The sequence below is a fragment of the Zonotrichia leucophrys genome, chromosome 5 (genome assembly GCF_028769735.1).
Source record: "Zonotrichia leucophrys gambelii isolate GWCS_2022_RI chromosome 5, RI_Zleu_2.0, whole genome shotgun sequence".
NCBI classification, from domain to species: Eukaryota; Metazoa; Chordata; class Aves; order Passeriformes; family Passerellidae; genus Zonotrichia; species Zonotrichia leucophrys.
Window position 1 is genome coordinate 37224910 of NC_088175.1, and position 6437 is coordinate 37231346.

The window sequence follows — 6437 nt, forward strand, 5'->3', positions numbered from 1 at the left end:
GGAAAATATAATCTTTCATTTGACATTTATTGACTAGTGCTGTAACAATGTTGTTAATAAATCAGAGCAAATGTTGATAATGAGAAGAGAACCTTACAATAAAAGAAGCTCAAGGAGCTGCTGCAGCATCTAAAAAGAACATAAATTTGGAAATGAAACGTAAGAGAGGGCTTCACATTCTGGTAGCCAACAACCAGGTTATCGTTTGTTTGTGGTTATCACTTAGTGTAGATTGATTAATACAGACTAGATCAAAATCCCCCTTGTTTAAAGTGAAAATTAGCTATTAGAAAAACTGGCTGTTGTTATGGTGAATTTCTTGTAATTGTGTATTTTTATTCGATATTGTTTTCTAAAGAAGCTCCAGTTCAAACAGGAATACATTCAGATTCATCAAAAGATGAATCAGAAGTAAACTAAAAAATAAAGAGCATTACTTTGCATAGGGCACATTTCCATTGATTAAAGAATTTTAAAATTAAACAAGTTCTAAAGTAGTGCTTATCTTTATGTATATCTCAGCAAAAGCTCTTTATAATTGCCCATTTTCCTGAGACGCCCATATTCTCACAGTAAAAAATTGTATCATAGAGTGAAAGAATATTCGGAGTTGGAAGGGATCCACAAGGATTATTGAAGTTTAACTGCTGGCCCTGCGGAGGACATCCCTAATGATCACACCTTGTGCCTGTGCATCCATCTCTACCTCCAGCAGTAAAGAGAGAAAAGGACACCAACCTGGACTATGAAAACAAAAGCAAACTCTGCATCTGCTATATCTACCTCACAAAGCACCTTCTGGTTTACAGATTTTTATGCTGAAGAATTTGTAAAAAGCATGTTAGACAAAGATTTAATAGGAGAAGCTGTCAATGAGAAGTTGCAAAGTCCAGTAGGACAAATATAATATGAACTAAACAGCTTTCTTTCCTACTGCCTTTTACAGCTCCTTTTTCGAAGGCAGAAACAATTGCTTGCAGAAAAGTAAACTTTTATTTTGTTTTTCTGTGCCTCCAGGCACCTTAGAACACATTCAGTTATCACAATTGTTCTCCAGCCTTGTCTGCCTATGCCTCCACAGGACTTGTGGCCTATTCAGAATGAGATCAGGTCCTGTGAGCATTACAGATTTTCCCAGCACATGTGCCAACTTCAGAGTTACCCAAACCCCACATATTTTCACCTTTCTGTTTATACAATATTGACAAAGATTTACTCCCTTAACAGTGGATACAGTATAGCTGATGATCCACATAAAATCCAAGAAAACCCTGAACACCACACCATAGGAAAATCCATCTAGGATTTGCCTGATTCTGCACAAATCGGAGATGCTTACCCTTTGAAATAATGCAGCATTTGCTCACTATCTTTATTACTCTTCTAATTCTTTTTTTATTAAAGGAGTCATTTTAGGAAAGCATTTGTTGCCAGGCCACTCTTATTGAAATCTGTACCATCTCTCCCTTGTCCTCATAGTGCCTCCCCTTCCCTGTTATATCAGTGAAATGGGAAGTGTGGGTTATAGACCTCTCCTCAAAATGAGAATTACCAAAAGGCAATCTAATGGGTGAAAGAAATGAATGAAAAGAACCTTCATGTTCCTTATTTATTTTTCACTTAAAGTTTTTGTTATTGAAAATGTACACAGTGCATATGGCACAGCTGATCCTGAGGTGAGACAGGGAATCTTTTACTTCACATTAGCAAAATGTTCCATTATTTTGTCCTACCCCTTACCCCTCCCCCCGCCAAAAAAAAAACAATCTACTGCTAAGTTATTAAAAAAATCTTCCCCTAAGACAGTGAGGCTACAGGAGGAGGAACTACAGGAACATTAATGCTTTGAGACACCTCTGAGACATGGATTACCTTCATGCTTCTTTCAGTAGCATAATATTTTCATAACAGAAAGAAATTTCAGTGTCTTCTGTGGTTTCTCAGTCCAGGGTTGGGGGGTTTGTGGGAGTAGTGTGAAGGGATTATTCACCCAATACAACAAGGATGCACCCAAGGACACTAATGAGCTCTACAGTCTTTCACGAATTTGTTTTTCCTGAATAATTTAGACTGCAGATTTAAAACACCAGGCCCTAGCAGATTAAATCCTTAAAACTGCACATGTAAATATAAAATTCCTCCCACTGTAAAGCAATGTAATTGTTTAATAGAACACACATTATCTCTAACATGCTATTATTTTGTTCTTGAGTTAAAGCTGAAGAAAATAAGTAATCCCTTTTATTAACATTTCCCAAATACAGCATCCTGCATTAAGAAACAAATAAACAAACAACCTTTCCTGACCTTAAACTTTCACAGTTGTCTAGAGCACATTTCTACTTATTTCTCTGCTTTATGGCACTACTTCTTCACCTCCCAAACACATTTTATTACAGAAATGGTAAAGCAAAATATGTGTTATGTTCTTCCTGATGTCCAACACAAACAATTGCATTGTGATAATTAGAGTTCATCTTTGTGATCAGACATTTTTTAGCTTTTTTATGAATTATTCTTTTATTCATAAATAAGGTTTGCTTGTTTCTATTTCATATTCTAATAAGCCTTTCTTTCCAAAAGAACAGAGAGAAAAATAATTTTTTCTTCACATCTACTCCTTTTAGTAAAATTATATTTCCTGGACTAATTTCCATTAGAAATGTGTTAATGGATGCAAGTCCCTAATATTTGTATGATCTCCCAGAAAAGGAAAAAAGTCACTTGTTTCTAGGTATTATTACAATTGAGAAACCACTTTTTTCTCCACCAACTAGAGCTTTTGAGAAATAACTCCAATTTTGACATCATATGAAATAGTACCTTAGGGTTTCAAACTTGTAGAGTTGTACGTATATCTAACTTTTTCTGTATCTAGTCATTCTACTGAGTGGGTTAGATAACTTCAAAGAGGGTAAAGTGTCTTTTGAAGTCCAATGGTGAGCAATGGGAATAAAGGTGGTTAGCATGCACCTTTTTTTTCTTTTTTTCTTTTAATATATGACCATTGGAAAAGACATTTAAAGCATGTAAGTTAAACTCATCACTTTTGAGCAGTCAGGAATAAGAATATATTGATACATAACACCACATGCTTACAAAACAAAGAAATAAAAACACTTCTGGTATTCACTGAGCCTGTTGGCACGTGCCAGTGAATTTGCAATCAGGCATGGAAACAGCTAAGCTCATGAAGCCGACATTTTTAGAACTATAGCAGTTGTCCTATAAATTATTCTGCATCTAGGTCTACATAAATAGCAAAGACAGATGCACAACACTCGCGCCAGTTCTATAAAACATTATTCCAGGTTGCAAGATGCTGCAATAAATAGGTTAATCATTTTTAATGTCTTTGATATTCATCATAGCAACATTAATCAGGATGAATTAATTTGGAGTTAATGCGACTTCAGCATGAATTGCCAATGGTGTTTACTTGTAAATTCAGTTTTTGAGGACAGGTACAAACTCTTTCACTCTCAAAACCAACCTTGCTTTCTACACTCTTCCACATGAACTATGGATTTCCATGCCAGTGTTGACACTGATGTATGGTGAGGTTTTTCTCCTTTATAAATTTTCATTTTTATTGCTATCTGCCAGAATAACAGTCCATCCAGTTCTTCTCCTTGGAAGTTTTTTCCCAACTAACAACTCAGGTAAGAGTTTTCTGACCTAATTGACTAGTCCACTGTTGAAAAGTCACATGACTAATGTCGCTTAGAGAAAAATATTGCTTTTTAAAAAAAATTATCTCAAATACTATCAGATAAATAAAGCTCCTCATACATAATTTGGAAGTAAGAAGAAAAACTCTCTCATTTGAATGGATAGTTGTCTACAAATATGAAATACACATTCCTGCATTTCATTAGTCATATTTCTAATGAAATTGAATCATTAGAACATGAGAATTAGGCACAACAAAAATGTAAGTTCCTTCAGAGCTAGAATATAAAGTAAAAATTGGCTGAGTGCCTTATGTGTATATTGACAAATGCAACTACTGGTTCTAGTGCAGAAAAAATAACAAAAATTATGCTAGCAAACCAAAAATCAAAGCCTAAAACTCTTAAATTCCAGTTCAATACCCCCATAAATTAAACATTCTTTGTGGCTCTGGACCAATGTTCACTATATTTCCTTAGCAAAATACTAGATTTAAGAAACACATCTAATATATTATTTTAAAAGTAATTTATGGTTAGAACATCCTGCCACAGTGAGTTCTTTACAGAGGTTTCCAAAGCTTACTCACAATGATCCATCTTTAGCAGCAGACATCAGATATTACTGTATACACACATATATATGTGTGTGTGGATGTGTGGGCAGCTGTGTGCATGTTTTAAATTGTTTTCTTAGCACATTTACCAGTTCATGAGAAAGAGTTCTATCCTCTAATTACAGTATTGTAGCATAGAGAAGTACCTGAAAAGGAAGCCTCAGGTTTTATCCCAGGTTTTGCAATTTAGTTCACTGAAGCCAAAAATTCCATTTCAAATTGCCCTTAAAGAAGAAAAAATAATTATGGCAAAATATTAAATACATTTTATCTAATAAAAATCCTGAAAATGAACCTAAAGGATTGCTCACAACTGTGTATGCTGTATACATGTAAAACAAATATTGATTTCTAGTGTTCTCATTGCCTTCCTCTAAAGCCAGTTAAACATTAAGTAATTAAAAAAAAATTCGTATTAAATTCTAAATGAACAAACATGGAATTAAAGAAAAAGTTGCGGTAATCAATCGTCTCTGTTGGAGTGATTAAAATTCTTTTGATTTATGTCAAGTTGTTGCCTAGAGGGAATATCAAACCTCATTAATAGTAGAATTGAAAATAAAGAACAAAAAAGCTACAATAACACCTTGTAAAATTCACACTATTTTCTTGTCTCCTGAATATATTATTCCCTTTCTTAATTTATTGTCATTAACTCACACGTATCACAGAAGCAATAACTGAAATGGAAGCAGGGTAGAGACATCTTAGGAGGTACCTCAAATCAGGAAATGCAAATAACCATCACCCTTGGGCTGTGGCATTTTGTTCCATCCCACAATCACAGCTTTGCAGTTCTGACCAAAGACAGAGGCCAAGACTGCAGTCACCAGCAGGCAAGAATATATTGGAGAAGAACACAGAGGCCCAGTGAGATTAGAAGAGTGGGAAGAAAAAGCAGAGCAGAATGCATTTTCCAAGGGTTATCTGCAATTGCATGCAGGATATATCAATATGAATACTTTGTATGAGCAAGTAGAAAGCATTCATTGAGTTCACAGGGATCTCTGTTCAGTGTTCAAGCATTTTCTAACTCATAGATGGGCATAACCAGAGATATCTCATTTGGCACAGCCCACTCAGGTGATCTGTCAAGCAGCACATTCTGACGGCTACACCAAAGTTCTGCATGCCTGTGGAGGCGCTGCTGAAAGCAGAACAATGTTGAATATCCCAAGGAATACAAGCTGATGCTTTTCTAGGTATTTTAATGAGTAATGAAATAAATTCATAAGCTAAAGGGAATCCTGCTATGGTGGTTTTGTGTTTTTTTAAAGTCTAAAGGGAGTAGAAAAAAATACAAACAAAAAATACCCAAACAACAACCACCTTTCCAGTAATCCAACAGCATTTCTTTTTTTATTTGTACAGTACATGTAAGAACCATTGATTACTTATCAAAAGAACAGGCTAATTTGTTGAGGACTGTGAAGAAAATCATTACAGGGCTTGAAGTATTAGGAGAGTCCCCTTGAAAAGCACCATTTAAAACCAGAGCAATTCAAGTGAGGGTTTATAGATTTTCAGTTTATCTGGTACCTTGAACAATTGGCTTTGAAAAGTCACTGCTAACACATGGAATATAATTTAATTTTATAAAACTACAATTAATATGTGCTGCTCATTTCATGTTGCCCTTATATCTGCTTTCCAGATTTTTAACTGTTCTTTGTTATTTCTTAAACTGTGGTTTATGGTGACATATAAAGCTTTCATTATTATTCCACAGGGAATTATAGGACATAACTACCATTAGGAGATGTCTAGAGAATAAACACTTCAAAATTCTGTGATTAAAAATACAATTTGAATTACCACTCATTACACAGATCAAAAACTAAAAAGAAATTTCATAGTCTTGTCATTTAACTTCTATTAAAACTGCTTTCAGCAAAGATTTATCATACACTCTGTACTCCACATACAAGTCAACCATGTGCTTCTATTAAATTCAAATTTTATTTCTCATTCAAGTTTTAAGACTGTTTCTTTAAAGAACCTCAAACAAACAAAAGAATAAAACCAAAAATCCCTAAAACCAACAACACCCCCACCACTAAAAAAAGAAACCAAAGGAAAACAAAAGCTAAAATTAACATAAAACCCCACTGCTGATATTTTTCAATTGATATTTATGTATTTACATGTA